Below are 17,440 nucleotides of genomic sequence, written 5' to 3'. Positions count from 1 at the left end.
CAGATATTTGTTCAAAGAGAGACAGTCCTGGCCCAAAGAGCATATTTGACTGGAAATAATGCTTTTGTTGTGTAATGTCACTGGTGAGAAGTATGTCCTAGTTCTGACAGAAGTGGTACATTTCGGAACCCCTATAGCATTAGATGCTTTTTTCTTTAATTTAAAATTTACACTAGGAGCTAGATGAAAGAAAATATTTTGAAACAAAGAACCCAAATGCTCAAGACTAGGCAAAATCTGTGTTACTGAAAATAAGGAAATAGTTTTATTTGTAGTTTTATTAGTGTTGAATTCAATTTAATTTATATACATTTACACTATTTTGTCTGACTGGAAAGTGTTGCCTCAGAAGAGACTGCGAGCTGGAAGCAAAGCAAGAGCAAGCAATGGCTGGAAGCGTGGCCCCAGTATAGAAAATGCTACACCCTAGAGTTGAGCAATGGGGAGGCTATTAGATGTCATTGTCTTTTCTTAGGGCAAGATTCATATTCCCGGGTGAGAAGTAAAGATTCACAGGTAATACTTTAAAAAGTCCAAATTAAAAAAGGCCACAAGATGTGGAGGCAGTTGCTGACTGTAGCCGAAGAGTTTTTGACAGAGGAGCCTACAACAGGTTAGTTTCACTGTCCTGAATGCTGATCTAAGCAGCTTGAATGGAGCTGGAAGTGGCAGGGAAAGGTTATGATTTAAGTGAGGTTGGTGTTTGGGTGAGGTTTTTTTTGATCATTTTTCTGTGTGCTCTGTATCTTTTGGAGGAATAAACAATGCTTTGCTGTTTGCTGGGTTTGCAGTGAATCCCGCGTTCCGACAGGGTCCTGGGGAAAAGCTGTGGTAAAACCAAGCGCCTCAGTGTTCACCACTGAAGGATTAGGGGATGCAGGGTCCCTGTTGAAGAGCAGTGACAGCAAATAGCTCCAGGTAGAGAGAAGGCAAATCTGTTTCCAAAAGGTTGTATCTAAGAGAAAAAATGTACACAGCACTGGTAGCGGGACATAAAAAAATTTAGCTGTGGGTTTGATGTTCTATATCGTAACCGGTGCCATCAATGGCGTTATTGCCTGGCTGGGAGGTGTATAGTCAAACCCAGGAGGATATAGGTTACTGATAGTTAGGAAAATGCAGAAGACTACAGAATATCTCCTTTAAATTATAAAAGAGTGCTTATGTTTTCTGTGGAATATATGATGATGAAATGTGACGCGTGTGAGAGTGTTCTGTGAAGGGCCTCTTTCATGTGGCCTCTGAAGGGCTCTGTGGGACGACAGCCATTTTGTTTTCTGAGTTTCTGAGGTGTTAATAAGACAGAAATATTTAGTGTTACATCACAGTGATCTTGCCTTTGTTCTGTTTCCTTTATGCTAAAAGAAATCACTGTAGACTAAAGATGGTTTCCTATTGCTTATGGCAATTGCAGCTTGAAGAGAAACTTCTTAATAATCCTGTTGTTAACATTTCTGTTCACAGTACTGACTGGCAAAAAGAATATATACAAAAAAACCAACTATAGCCTCAAAAGTGCCAGCAAAGATTTTTGTAGGTTTTTTTATCTTGGTTTTGTTTTTTTATATTATTATTATTGAATGCTCAAGCCAGTATTAGCTGGCTAAGACTTTATCTGACAAGTGTCAGTGGAGTCACAGAGAACCATAGTGTGTCTGGCTGTTTTTCTCTTGGTCTGAATTTCAGGTGTGAGTCTGGTTGGCTGGAGTAAGGTTCCTGTATGCTGGTATTAGCTTTTCTTAACCTGTCAGATTAGGAAGATCAAGCCCTGTTAGAGCCAGACACTGCCACTTGACATGGATGCATTTCACCTCAGCTCTGAGAGGCGTTTGGAAAAATCCAGGTTCCATTTGAAAAAGCAGCTTCTTCAAACTTTCATATAGAGCTCCATCCAACAAGCTGTGGCACTGTACATTTCTTACCTTCAAAATCTGTTGGGAACACTATCATTTTGATATTATATCTGTCCTGACATAGGTATCTCCCAGTTTTGCCAGGGGAAATATATTTATTTCATGATTAGTATCAAAGCTTCCTCACGTGTTATCTGCCCAAGGCTGACACGGTATTATTCTTGGGCAGAGGCCTATATGCTAAGGCTGGTAGGACTGCTCTCTGGAGTTTTTTGACTTCAGGCCTGAAAATTGATTTACCCTGTGGTATTAGCTGCCTCTCTCAGCATGTCAGCTTTGTCTTAAAAAACAGAAAAGATGAGACCCAGGAGCAATAACAGTAGTAAAAGCACTGCCTCTGACTGTTATCAAGGGGCAACAGAGAGAGAGTCAATACAGGTCCTGTAACTTTCTTACTGTAAGGAACTATTAAAAGAAGCTACTTAATAAAGCTTTAATTAACTTTGCAAACTGAACAAACTAGTCCCATCCTTAAGTGATTCCACGTAGATCCCTCTTAAAGTCTGTTGGAGCTGTTGAAGATCTTGTTAAATATCAAGTATTTGCTGAAACAGCAAGCAGAAATGCCCAAGAGGCTTGGGCAGTCACCCAGGAGCAGGACCCGCTTGTTATCAGTATTTGATCATGTATTCACAGTGAACAGAAGTCAGCCCTTCTCTGGGAGGCTGGAGCTGGCAAATCCCTGGCCCGCGGCAGCATTCATCTGGCTAAGACCTAACTTAGATTCCAGTGGGACAATTTTCCACATGCAGTTCTCACTATTTTACAAGGCTGGTCCAGTGTTCGAAGTACTTCCTTAGCCTGTCTCTGAGCACACTGTTACCACCATGTTAACATGTATCAGGCAAGCAGTCTTAATTTTTTACGTTTGCGCGTTCTGATGGTTCAAAAAAATATCAATTTTAACTGTTCCCTTTAGTTGTTATTTAGTTGTCATCATTCCCCTTCCTCCTGAAGGAATTAAGCTTAAGCCTAATGGCTTTGGATTTGTTGTGTCTAAGTGCAGATACATGGACAGTTATTACAGCTCGCTTCACACAGAGTCACTTTTTGCAGCATGGTATGCTGGCTATTTTTTGGGTTTTCACTGGCAGTAGGACTGTTCTAGGCTTTACTGCTCACCGGGCAACGAACAGCTCAGAGGAAGAAGAAAAATCCCCATTTGTATTAAGCAGTGACTGACTGCTTTCTCAAACACAAGATCACACATGTTTTATAAGTGGGAGTACAATCACTGAAATGTATCATCCATTTTTAATCTCTTAGTCTTCTCCTGCAGTGAATTCTCCTGGTTAATTTTATGTTGTATTAAAATACCCTGTTAATTGGTTTTTAATGTATTTAAATGTTGCATTGTGATTTCATTAACTGTATCTTCTTCTTTGTATTATGAGAGAGCACTTGATCTACCCTGCCTATACATGTCATTGTTTTGGGTTCTTTTGGCATATCCTAAATTAGTTAATCACTAATGTGAACCGCGACACTCTTTCTAATTTTTGTTCACACAGAACTCTTTGTTTCCCTAACAATGCTCACTGTATTCCTTTTCGACTCCTGCTGTTTCCACTCTTACGGTTTTGGAAAAATACTTCTGGTTTTATAACATCATTATAATCACCTCTGTATTCTGTTCTAGTCTCTAGCATTTGTCTGCATTCTGAATTGCTTTGCACGTGTATCTTTGTTTGTGTAAGATTCTGTTGTATTAATACAGCACTGCAAGTAAACTATTTTACTTCTGTTTTGCAGGACAGTGGGTGTAAATCTGAATGCTGACACGACACTGGCTTCTATATTTAGTCTCTGGTTTAGTCTCAAGTTTCCATAGTGACTTCATACATTATTTCGTTGACTGGAATGGAAGCTGAACTGAGCCTTTTAACGGAATTATGAGTCACGATAAAGTAGTTCATACAAGCAGCCTTGTTGAGTTGATACTGTCTTGATTTATCATTAATGATCTAGTTTCAGTCATTTAGATGGATGTTTAAAATATTTGGAAGTATTGACAAAGTTCTGAAAACCAGTTCTCTACACTTATAGAGACTTCTGAAAATAATTAAATAGTAATTGGTTTAAAAGTATGATGGTTTCTAAACTATTGAGTAAATAATAATAGAGGATAAATAGAAATTGCAGCAAAATACTCTGTGTTCCTTTTTTGTCTGTGAAGTGTGTGGTGGTTCAGGCCAAAATAGTAGTATTATTTCAAAATTCATGGACAGTAAAAATCATTGACCATATGAAATTATATGATAAATTCAACCTAAATTATCACAATTCTCAATATATTAGAATTATTATATTCTTATACCAATCTGGTAACAGACATGAAAAAAGCACAGTGAAAATTGCTTTTAAAGAAAAAAGTTAAAATATGAAAATCTTTCCCAGAGAATTGAGAAAGGCAGTATTTTGTTATAATATGTAAATAAATATGCAATATGTTAAATATGCAAATAATAGTAATTATTGTTCTGACAGATACTGCTTTTTTTCTGATTGTTGGCTAAATTAACAATTCTTTGTTATAAGTCAGTTAATGAACACTTAGAATCAGTTCTTCTCTGTTTAAAGGCTGAGTGACATGGTCATGAACAAAAGAGATGGTGCCACAGAGATCAAGGAGGGCATATAATACTGGTGTACCTTTTGCTTGAACTCTCGACAGCTGAGAGAGAAACTCATTGCCCTTCAGCCCGGTTGCTGAGTATTTTGTATGGGACTGTGGTATTTCACAGCATCGCTTGTGAGCCCCACCTGATTGATTTTCACTCCCTTGGAGGAGGACATCCTCACAGAGGAAGAAGAGCTGCAGAGCATCTCTGTGTCACAGCCCAAACTACGCCATTGCAGTTGTGTTTGTGTGTCTGCAGCCAGACACTGTTCTGCAAATTTTCATCTTTCTTTCACAGTATTTACAGCAGCTAACAGTAGTAGTGTTGGGAAATGGGATGTCCTCGGTATAAACCCCTGGAACCACACTGATGAGGATAACAGACTTAGGTCCTGGACTTCTTTACCAGATGCCCACTCAACTTTGGGATCCTGGCTTCATTTGACCCCAGTGGTTTTGTCTGCAATTGGAAACACTGTTAGGAAGTATACTCCAGTGACATTGGAGAAAATGGGCTTTACTTGCAGTTTACTGTTTTCAAAACTCTTTCACTGTTTTCCCCTTCTCGTTACCTATTTCTGTCTTTCCCTGACAGCACATATGTACTGGTTTTCAGGCAACAATTTTTCTTCATTTTCTTCATTAGTGCTAGCTCTTATTTTTCTTTTACAGTTTTTCTGCGCTTCACCAGCTGAATCTCTTGGACAAGAGAAAGAATATGTTCCTGTGCCCCCTGTAATGTGGCCCCGGGCAGCAGAAAGGTTCGTACATCCCATATGGAGCGTTGTGACTTCAGGTGAGAAAGAAGTAATTGAAGCAGATGAATTTTAAAAGAGAACTGTTTATATGCAAATGTATTAGTGGAAGTCTGTGATTCAAATGTCTGTGGGCTAAATTATGGAAAAAGCGTTTCTCAGTTAAAAATTCATCATAAAGAACATCAAATGAACTTTAAAATATATTATGAAATAAGAACTGGTAAAATAAATCTCGAACTACTGCAAATCAATTTGAAATATAACACTATATATTTTTTTCCCTAGTATTATTGCTATTATTGTTTCTAATTTTAATTATTAATTGATTTATATTATGAATTTTTTTTTTTTTGTCTTCAGGTCAGTTGTTTTTAGTATCTCCCTCTTTAGCTTTTGCACTAGCTCTTCTAAGGTGTTCTTTTAAAATATCCTAAAACTCATAGCATATTGCCATGTTTCATTACCAGGAGTTTCTACTGGATTGGCAATGGATGCAGTGTTTTGACTGCTCTGGCAGAGAGGTTACTTTTCCAATTCCCTCTTGTGGTCAGATGATTCAGACTGGCCATTATTGATAAGCTGACATTATTATATTGCTGTAATAATGTATGTGGGCTTACTATTGAATAAAGTGACTATTATGATGGTGTTTCCCACAGTGGTTTTGAAAATCAGGTTAAATCTTCTGCTGATTACATTGCAAAGCTTTTTTTTTAGATTTGTTTTTATCACTGCTGCAGAATTAGCACACCAAAAATTTAGACAACTTGGTATCTTTGTTTTTTCTTTATATAGTATAACAGTTGGAAATAGTATTGCACGTGGGAAGAGATTAAAATAATGACAAGAACATAGTGTAAAAACTTTTGATGGGCAGCACTTACCTTAAGATTTTGGTGAATCAGCATTATGTACAAATTATATACAAATTAGGTCATTATGTCAGAATACTTCTAGACCCTTTTTAGAAAATGATTGATGAAATTTCTTAGAGGAAATAAAATAGTCCCTTAAGCAGCACCAGTGTTTCAGAACTTATTAAAGCCTTTTCTCTACACTTACCAGAAAAGCAAAAAAATATAAGGGTAAGTTTATCAGTTAAATAAGAAAGAATGAGGTGTGCACAATCCCAACAGGTAAAGCGCAGGTCTGTGTAGACTTCAAAGGTCACTCTCCAAATCTGTTCTCATTGTTAAATCAGCTTTTGCTATTCTGAAGCCCAAATCAGCCTGACTAGTATCCAGTAAACTGAATGCAATTGCTTCAGTTGACTTTTTGTATATACAGTTTGGGTAGCAGGATCATCAGTCAGCTGCTGACCGGTCCTAGTTCTCCCAGCAAACCCAGTTGAGACTGCAGACTGACTTACCTGTAAGTGCATGTCCCTTCTGTGGCACTTAGGGGAACAAATTGTGCACAAGGAAGTTACTCTAAAAATTGCTCCTGAAGTTACATCATTCCATAAGTCACTGATGGAATCTTAAGATCCAGAGTTGGTATGCCACTGCTGAACTTTTGATAGGAAGGTGACAAGAACTTCACGTTTTATCCTGATGGTCATGTCTTGCTGAGTAAGGTGGCTGCAATGCCTCATTGTCTGCATTTCAGTTTGATTTAACCCTGTAGCCTTACCACAATTTAGGAGATTATTTGCTGTGAGGCATCTCATGCTTAGACATGTGGTAACACAGTCAAGCCAACTTCAGAAAAGTGTTTTGTAGAGGAGCTGGACATTTTAAAAATGCCAAAATTCAGTTTCATGGCAATTTGGGATAAAAACTTTGAAATTCTTCTGTGAAAGGGAGTGAGACTTCAGCACAGTCTTCCCTGGAGAAAATGAAACTAAAGATACAAAAAAGAAGAATAAGAGTGCTGGGAAGAAATACTGGGAAGGTGAATTGTAGCTGGGAGATGCTTCTTTCCAGAGAATTAGGTTTTTAACCCTGTTAAGGTGTGGAGCCACAATCCTGAAGGACTCCTACGAAGGGGCAATCCTAGGGCTGATAACATCAGTGCTCTTCCCAGGGAGGGTAGGCTGATAAGAAGATAAATTATAAACTCTTCCCTCAATGCACGGGGATGCGGTGGTGTCAGTGGCTTGTGAGCTGTTGGAAGTCTCTAGAGGCCAAGAAATTCGGTTTTCTGTTTTGAACATTAGCTACCAGGTCATAGGGAGACTCTTTGAACAATTTGGTAAAGAGAAATCTCTAAGAAGCAGCATTTTCTTGATTTTGACTCTGAAAAGTTTTTTTTTTTGTGTGTGTATTTATTTCTTGCCCTTACACTTGGGAGTGTTCCATAGTTTCATTTAGAGAATCTGTTTTCCCTTGAGAAATAAAATCCACAGAGGGATACTCTTTCTTTTCTCCCTGAGCAAATCTCTGTTTATGACTAATGTCTCAATTGCTATAAAAAATTTTAAAGATCACCATCTCCATTCATTTAACATACTTTCTCATTGAACGTCTCATTTTAAAAAATCACTATCCTGAAAAACAAAACTCTTATGTGCATAATTCCATCATTAAAAATAATGAGTTGAACCCCATAAATCGAGGACCTTTCTGAAAATGTAAAAATAATGAATGTTGGGTTCTTTCTTTATACGTTTTTTTTTTTTTTTTTTGGTCCTGTAACGCAAGGTTACAAATTAATTTCTTAACAAGATTTGATAGGTAGTTTTAGCAAGCTCATTGACAGCAAATGCGAAAATGTAGTTAGATATTCTGAACTAGGTTTTCAGCTACAAAATTCCAGACAGAAGAGAAAAATATTCAAGCTGGAAATCAATATACCTGGCTTTGCAGCTTATTATATATCTTTAGTTCACCTACTACAAAAATTCTTTTTATTGATGTCGTTATTCAAAGAAAGATAGCAGTTTAGAACAAAATTTGGCACAAATGTATCTCTTTGCTATAAAGCTTCTCTGCTGACATTGGCATTGCAATGCAATTTCTCCTGTTGGTGGTGGACAGAATACTGGTACACACAGTATAGGGAAACTCGTGCATCATTAATGAAACGGGGCCTGAAAGGCAGTGGTCAAACACATGCACAGTTAATTGATGCATGAACAGCTGCGCAGAGCACGTAACACTTTCTGTAATCTGTTTGTAGCCAAGTTGCTTGCTTTTCCCTCCTTTGTACATCTCTCACTTTCCTGCAATTTATCTTTGTTGTTACAATTTAGGTAGTTTATCTCTTGCTATTACGTCTTCTTTAATGAGCATTCTTTCTTTGTCAGCTTCCTTTCATTGATACCATCTAGAGCCTTGCTCTACACCATATGTGTATGTTATACCTGAGCCAATTCTCTATTTCCAGTCTTCTCTACATTTCACAGAAAAGTGAAAATGAATGAGTTTTTCACTCTTTAAATAAACATCCTGAGTTCTTGTTATGCAATATCTGCCTCTTACTCAAGCTGCATTGTTTGCAAATCACTTGGTATATATGTGCAGCATCTGTGTGCAGCTTTGGTATAGGGATAACTGTGAACTCCTGTTTGGAGGCAGTAGCTTTCATTCAAAAGGGGATGACCAGCCATGCTCATGACACTTGACATTTTATAGAATATTCTGATTACTCTTATGTAACCTATGCTTCTGCTGCGGGAGTGTTTTGTAGGTTTTTGTTTATGGTCAATTTACAAGCTCAGATTTGGTTTGGGATTTCTTACAAATATTTAACTTTTAGCAAACAAGAACACTTCTGCTGGGACATCTGATGCCAGCTTAAACAGACAGTAGTGCAAGATGAGGTCCAAATCCTTCAGAGATTTATTGGTGGTATTATGAACCTCAAAAATAAAAATAATGAGTTATGCCCTATAAATAGAGGACCTTTCTGAAGATGTAAAAATAATGAATATTAGGTTCTTTCTTTATACATCTTTTTTTCTGGTCCTGTAATACAAGGCTACAAATTAATTTCTTAACAAGATTTGATAGGTAGTTTTAGCAAGATCATCTTGGATGGAAAACGTGCATGAAATCCAACCAGGCCAGCCAGGTGACCAGAAGAGCAAGAAATACAGGATTTTCCACAGGAATATTGGCTAGATATACAATATACCTAGGAAATTGAGATCTTGAAAAAAATATATGCTTAGTCTTGAGCCATTTTGGTACCTCTTACCAGAACAGTGTCTCCAACAACTAGATCTCTAACAAGCAGCGTATGTATCATTAAGCTTGTAGCACTGAACAGTGAGATTTTACTATTGTTACCATAATACATGCATACAGGTACGATCTTTTGAAAGGTCAAGACTAACAAGCATATGTACATACTTGTGGTTGCTCAAATTTTACATAGATTAAAAACAGTATATGGGTAAGTTAATGGAAGAAAAAATCAGTGAGAGCAGTTAAAAAAAGACCATATTACCTTTTAGTCTCTAACTGAAATCCACGAGAAGTCAGAGGTTGGTAGGTTTGCCAGTGCCAAAGCATCCATCCCATTGATAGCCCTCATTCCCGCTGTACTGGCCCAGCAAGCCCTCTAGGCTGGCTTCTGCAAGTAAGAACGATTGTCTGCAAGTGCTGCCAGTCTCCTGCACCCTGCATGTACTCACCATTTCTGCCTTAGTGTACTGAGTGCTCAGTTACCAGTTCCATGTTTTATGCTATTAACAGGCAGTCAGTCTGCCTTCATTGCTTTTGGTTTTCACGTTGAACTAGGTATTTGTTATGAAGGTATTTGGAGGAGAGAGTTCGTTAGTAGGAGCCATTAAAAACTTCTCAACTTCAAAAACATATTGTAATTGCTACCGTGAAAATAAATACTAAATTGCTTGTAAATCAAAATTTCATGCAACGCTATGATGAAAACCCCATCATCAATGGATATTAGAAATTAAATGTAATGTAAATGGTAAACAACTACGTATCTAAAAATCAAGATGAAAATGCACAGTTATTGTAAACCCCCATGCACAAAGAATAACAACTCTGAAGATGATTACAGTAGCTCTGTTTCATATTTTGAAATAATAACCTCTTGGGTAGTACTGCTGCTCATAAGAGAAAGACAAGTCACAAAATTGTTAGCAACCCCCTCCTTGCTTTGAAATGAAAAAAACATTCAAAATACCTTTCGGAATTAGTATGGTGTATCTCTGGTCAAATGCTTTCAGCAAAGTAGCGCATGAATTTCTAGGCAGTTTGTGTTCATCATCATCCTGCATAAGCAGGATACAAGTAGCAATCTTAGCGTCCCTGGCTTCCCTGGACTAGTGATGATGGATGCGTTTTCTGGATGTGGGACACAGTTCCACCAGCTGTCAGCATCCTTCTAGATTTCTTCTGTTAAGTATAAAATTGTATGCTTAGTGTTTGAGATTGTTAAAAGACATAGGCTGCTTTCCATCCTAGAAGAGTAGGTTCAAGGGGGGGGGACAAAGGCAACAGAATTGGATGGATGTGTTTTACTGAATGGGATGTTATTATAAATACATAAATATAAATGGAAGAAAGGAGGAAAGGAAAGTGAAAGGGAAGGAACAGAAGAGTGAAGTGGTTGGGAAAACTGCAAATCCCCAGCCCTTGAAATCTAAAGAAAAATGGAACAGAATGGTATAAGGCCAGGATTTTTGAATGACTAGAAGTGTATATGTATGGAAAGTTTTCATTTTAAAATACATGATTTCACTTAAATCAAATCAAATTATTTAAGGTAAAAAGAAAAAAAAGGGGAGGGGGGTGGAGGAACAACATTAAGACCATTTACCCACCAAAATTTTGGAACTTTTAAAAGGAGAACTGAGCCAATGGTTTAAAATTATAGTGCGCATAATTTTAATATAATAACTGGCTGTTTTGTCTTGTTTCCTGTCAAGGAATTTAAAAGTAATGTTCTATCATTATACTGGAATATTGTGGAATACAACAGGCATCAAAACAGAAGTAGTGTTACATTGAGACCATATTTAAATGTACTATTTTACTACTACACCCTATTATTAATAGAGCAATATATTACTATAGAGGATATTGAAAAGGGAAAAAAAGGCTGATTATTGAATACAGTCCCGTATTTCATATGAAGTTCAAGTCATATATCAGCCACTAAGTTATAAACTTTTGATTTCATCATCACCACCCTATTTCTGGATGAGAATTGGGGCTTACTATAGGAAATACTTCATGAATCAGCATTTTGAAAGATACCTCTATTCTTGTTTATTACTTATGTACACTTTTTCAGGGGCAAAAGAAATGAACTGGGAAGCCTGAGCTTAACAACAAAAAAGAAAAAGTGTAAGGATTGATTGATGGGATAAGAGAAGAAAGCTAAGCTGATGATTTGATCATTGAGAGATTCTGTGTTCCAAACATCTTAAGAAAGTGAATGAGACTTTTCCTCAAACCTAATCACTTGCCCCTCCACTTCTTTCCTCATCTACATCCTTACACAAATACAGCATGTATTGGCCGTTAATAAAAGTTTCCCTTAGTAAATCTTAACACTGTGTTGCTGTTGTCTCTTGCAAACAAGCTGAAAGCGATTCGCCTTTCCCTTGGTACTGCTGAACCAGGAACCCAGCTGTTAACCCCTGCATTATAAAAAAAGCAGAGTTTCCTGGAGGAGCTAAAACCTTTCAGCTTTCCAATTACTCCCTTTGGCAATTGCACACTTGAAAGCTCAGGTCTAAACCTGAATGTGTGGCCTGGATTAAAGTAGCTGCTGAAAGACTTATTTGGTGCAAATCTCTTATGTTCAGGTTTCTTCCTATAAGGGAAAGGCAAATAGAGTCTACAGCTGTGCTGAACTAGAAGAACGGTCAAACAGCTTCTAGGGATTCTGAGTGAATGCACAGCAAAGAAAGTATCAAGGACTTAAACTGAGTTTGTGAAATTGCCAGCCTTGGACATTGCCAGCACCGAAACCACTGTCCTTGAGGCTGACTAGTTGCTAATGTGAAATTTGGGCAGTGCTTCCCAAACAAACTGTTCAATCTGTAGGTGTTTGCAGCTACAAAAGCCTACGAAAACTTAAAGCATTGTGCGTGGGCACGTTTCCATCCCTGTATGGCTATGTCTGTAACGTGTGCTTTATTCTGATGCCTCTCAAGTAAAAGAGCAATAAAAATTTTAAGCAGCTGCCCTTTCTGATAGCTGCTACCTTGGGGCTCATTCCAGTGCTCATTGAAAGTCAATGACAAAGATCCCATTACCTTTAATCATGCAGGATCAGGACCTTATAAGACGTGGTCAATCCTGCTTAGCATTTTTTCAATGAATATTCACTTGAATTATACCATGATTGTGCTTTTGACTGCACTAACTCATTTCTTTATTAGCTCTTTGTAAATATTCTGTTCAGGCATGTTGGTAACCAGGGTCGTTCATGGAAACAGAAGTAGCTGAATAAACATTGGAACAGAGTCTTGAAATTTATGACTGTTCATACATACAGTCTGCTGCAGAGATTCTACCTAGCAAATCAAAACCCAAAAGTGGGTCATGCAATTCATGGGTTCACGATAACCAGAAAAGTCTGAAGTTTAAACCCCAAATACTTCCAAATAATGAACTGCTTGCATGGGGGCCACAGACAGGGAATGGTCTACCGATATAGCTTGTAACAAAATTAATTCTTTCAGACTATTTGCTTACTTCTACTTACTCCTGCCCTTTACAACAAACAGAAAAAATAATATCTAACTTTCTAAAAGATAACATCTTTACTTTCTAATTGCGCTTGTGTATTTTTGGGGTACAGCCTTCGTCCATACCAGTGGCAGGATCATGCTTTGTCTTACTAGAGCCTGCTACTTTTTACTGATTTTGATGTTACCTTTCTTAAAACAGCTAAATTTATTCAGACCAAAATGCCTCTACAAGAATTCTACGTGTGTCACACACATTATGTTATTTCAGGAGGGAATGGAAAGAAAAGAAAATCCTCAGCAGAATTGCTGCAGAAAACAATTTTTGTTCTTGGCTTTGTTGTTTTATCTCCTCTGCTTCATTGTGGCAGTAGGACTGAATGCAAATGAGAAAACCAGACCAATCCCAGACAGCAATTTTGTGGGATTTAATTTAGGAATTGAATATCCAGCTTGAATTATTTCTAGGCAATTTGCAAGTCAGATTATTTGAAAAATCCAGACAGTCTAAATTTTCTTCTTGGGTACAGGGGCATTTCAGCTTTATCTCATCTTTATTTTTTACAGAAGCCGGTGATAAAAGGCCTCTTGCTTTGGGACTGCTCATGCAGACGTGACATTATCTCTCTTTCTGTCTCCTCAGTGCCGCTGTCTCTCTAGGTTCTAGCTTTGGAGTTCCAGGGATGTCTCCTCTGTTCTTTTGATAACATGGGGTTTCTCTTGTTTTCCTTCTCTACCTTGGCAGACTCTGCCATACAAATACGTTAGTGCACAGATGAAGGGCATCTTTTGAAATCTGTGCCAATATTTGTATCTTTTGTAATTAACTTAAGAAAATAATGCTTTCTTTTAGGAGAGCATTTTTTCACCCTGCATGGCTACTATTTTACACTTTAATCAAAAACAACAAAACCTTTTATGGGGTATTATTTTATACTGTTACCAGTGTTTGATCATTTCTTCAAGGTGATTCTCTACATGAGTGTGCATCTGCAGCTGTTTCATCTGAAGGGCCCATTAAAATCTTTGCTCATTTTTCAGCTCCGGAACTGGATGAATTTTTATGTAGGTCTGCTGAGCTGGGAAAGCTGGGAGGAAGGTGTTTGCATTTTAAGTAACTTTCACCAGTAAAGTTGATATAGCACTGAGCTCTGAAAGTATAGAAAAAAGGTTAGCTTCATTTTGTCTAAGTCCTCTCCATCATGCAAGTTGATAGCCACTTTTCTTTGTAGCTATTTCTGTGTACTGGAAACTAGTTCCTGGGGTGTGAAAAGCCAGGCATTCTCATCTGCTGTTTGACAGTAGGCCTGTTCCCAATTCCCGTAGCCCTGCTCCTAATTCCACGTGCACTCATTTATTTCTCTGTTTTGATATAAGACCATAACTTTCCCCTCCAGCAATAATATCGGAACTTCTGCTTGATCCACACCCATTAGTTTTGTAATTCTGTTACAGCACCCTCCAGCCAATAATTCATGCAAACATAATGTGCAAATTGGATTGGTTTTCATAGAAGAAAAAAAACATTCTACTCTCCATTAAGTGTGAGTTTAGGATTATTATTAGGGTTATTATAAGGTTACATGCTATGAAAAGGTGTTAAGTTTTTCAGCAGCGAACAAGCACTGAAATAATCTGCCTCGAGTTGGGTGGGCCCCGCAGAAGCCCGTAAGAACAGGAGAGACGAACCCCTCTCAGGACCAGTTGTTCCTACCTTCCTGCACAGGGATGGACTAAGTGACCTCTGAAGGTCCCTGACAGCTCTAGACTCTGTTTACTTGATGATGACTGTGTTTTCATTCATTAACTTGTGGGTTTGCTTATAGGTATAAGCAACATGTGCTGCGGTAACACAAGAGCTTGAATATAGAGGGTATAAACTTCCTTCCTTTTTACCCCCTCAGGATGATCCTTCTTTTCCCCCTCCACACCTACCACCTGTATAAGCTATGCTCAGGACAGGACACCCTCTTTCCCCACTTCTTATACATTTCATTTTTCGTGGGCCACCCTCATATGTGAGCTTGTCTAGTTCTGCCCTAAGAGTCAATCGTTTACTACTGCACCTGCCCTGCTCGTTCCAGCCTCCTTTGCAGCCCTCAGCTGATGAGGCTTCAGGAGAGGGAGTGGGTTTTTTCTGGACCGATTCTTCATGTGGCTTGTGCGCTCCCCTCAACTGGCTTATATATAAATCTCTTAGATATAAATCCCTTCTGAAAGGTTACTTATTCCACCCAGAGCACCTGCAAAAAACCCACTTTTGTCTTAGTATAAAGACATAAGTTGGCAAGTATCTTAAAAATACACATGCTTTATTAAACGTTGTCTTCTTCAGTCACCAAATGTTGAAATATGTCCTATGTTGTTTTTATTCTTTCTGAACATTTTTTAGGGTTAAGCTGTCTGTGATCATCACTTAGACTTTTTTTGCTCCTCCTGGACACAGTGTATTAGAGCGTTATTAGTATAGTGGTGGTTCACACAAAATCCACAAATTCTCAGACTAAAAATAGTGTCTTGGCTACTGTAGTGGTCCCTTTCTGAGCAAAATAAAACTTTGGTTTGCTTATCCAAATTACACTGCATGCTTATGATAATAGGTGTAATTCATAGGAATCTGCACTTACAAAAAAGTTTTAGGAAAATGGTCTCCTCTCTCTTAGTTTCTTCATGACATCATACCCTCATGTTTTAAGGCAATTTAGTGGTGGTACCTTAAATTTTAGTGTTTAAACTAATCCATTGAGGAAAGCCACAGCCAAATTGTTAATATAATAAATACTGAAAGCAGATTATTTTACTCTTTGACTCTATTCCTACAGCGCTACACAAAGACTCCTCCTTTGGTTATTAAAGAATTTAGGGCATGGATGAATGTCAGCGGGAGTCCATGGAAATAATTCCATTGACTTCAATTGGATTAGTATCAGTTTCTTATGAAATAATTTCTTAGTTTCTTAGTATCAGTTTCTTATGAAATAATTGTAGGAAATCACTTTGTAGGAACCGCTGCTAAAATGCATAACTCGTAGAAATATCAGACTGAAAGAAGTATCAAGGCCAGTTCCTTCCTGTCAGAGACAGGCAAGTTAGATATCTTCCACAAGCTAATCAAGAAATACATCTTTTATAATACATTCATAAAATGTTTCCACATGCAATGTGAATTGAGGGGCTAAATAGGAGGACCCAGCAGATCAATGCCTGGCTTCGAGCTTGGTGCTGCCGGCAGGACTTTGGGTTCTTTGATCATGGCCTGATCTACAAAACGCCTGGCCTGCTGGTAACAGGCAGGAATACCTTGACCTCCAGGGGAAAAAGGGTTCTAGGACAAGAGTTATCGGGGCTCATTGAGAGGGCTTTAAACTAGATCTGAAGGGGGGTGGGGATGGTACTGGGCTTGCTGGTGAGGTGCCAGGGTGTAGTTGCTCAGCGCTCGTGGGCCAGTGTGCCAGTATTTCTGAAAGCCAGAAGGCACACCACATCTCAAGGGTCAAAACTACACACAAGGGTCAAAACTACACACACAACTCCCTCTCTGAAATGCTTATACACCAATGCACGCAGCATGGGGAATAAGCAGGAAGAGCTGGAGGTCTGTGTGCGGTTGCGGGGCCATGATCTCATTGCAATTACTGAGACGTGGTGGGACAACTCGCATGACTGGAATGCTGTCATGGATGGCTATGTCCTTTTCAGGAAAGACAGACCAGCAAGGCGTGGTGGTGGAATTGCACTCTATGTGAGAGAGCATTTGGAATGCATCGAGCTCTCACTAGGGGCGGATGAAGAGCGGGTTGAGAGCTTATGGGTGAGGATTAAGGGACAGGCAAATATGAGGGACACTGTTGTGGGTGTTTATTACAGGCCACCTGATCAGGATGGGGAGACTGATGAGGCTTTCTACAGACAACTGAAGGTAGCCTCGCAAGCGCAGGCCCTGGTTCTCATGGGGGACTTCAATCACCCCGATATCTGCTGGGAAGACCACACAGCCAGGCATGCACAGTCCAGGAGGCTCCTCCAGTGCATTGATGACAACTTTTTGACACAGGTGGTACAGGAGCCAACAAGGAGAGGAGCACTCCTGGACCTGGTACTGACAAACACAGAGGGATTGGTGGAGGACATTAAGGTTGGGGGCACCCTAGGTTGTAGTGATCATGAAATGATTGAGTTCAGGATCATGGGTACTATCCACAAAACAACAACAAGAAGTAAAATTACAACCTTGGATTTCAGGAGGGCTAACTTCGACCTCTTCAAGAAACTGCTTGGAGAGATCCCGTGGGCTAGGGCTCTGGAAGGCAAAGGGGCTCAAGAAAGCTGGTTGATATTCAAAGACCACTTCCTCCAAGCTCAGGATCGGTGCATCCCTAAGAGAAAGAAATCGGCCAAGGGACGCAGGAGACCTGCATGGTTGAGCAGGGAGCTTCAGAAAAAGCTCAAGTGGAAGAAGGAAGTTTATAATAAGTGGAAGAAGGGACTGACCCCTTGGGAGGATTACAAGAATGCCACCAGAGCGTGCAGGGAT

The 17,440-nt window shown here is 38.9% G+C and overlaps 1 long non-coding RNA gene across 1 annotated transcript in view; it reads left to right on the top strand.

Moving 5' to 3' along the window:
* Positions 1-5,330, top strand: part of LOC141745025 (uncharacterized) — a 250,121-nt gene extending 244,791 nt beyond the window's left edge. The window contains exon 5 of the long non-coding RNA XR_012587645.1: positions 5,206-5,330. This is a non-coding gene — a long non-coding RNA (uncharacterized LOC141745025). The remainder of the gene's footprint in view (positions 1-5,205) is intronic.
* Positions 5,331-17,440: the final 12,110 nt, after the last annotated feature.

This window comes from Larus michahellis, chromosome 6 (genome assembly GCF_964199755.1).
Source record: "Larus michahellis chromosome 6, bLarMic1.1, whole genome shotgun sequence".
Classification (NCBI taxonomy): domain Eukaryota; kingdom Metazoa; phylum Chordata; class Aves; order Charadriiformes; family Laridae; genus Larus; species Larus michahellis.
Note: the sequence above shows the minus strand (reverse complement) of the source record. Positions and strands in the feature narration are given on the sequence as shown.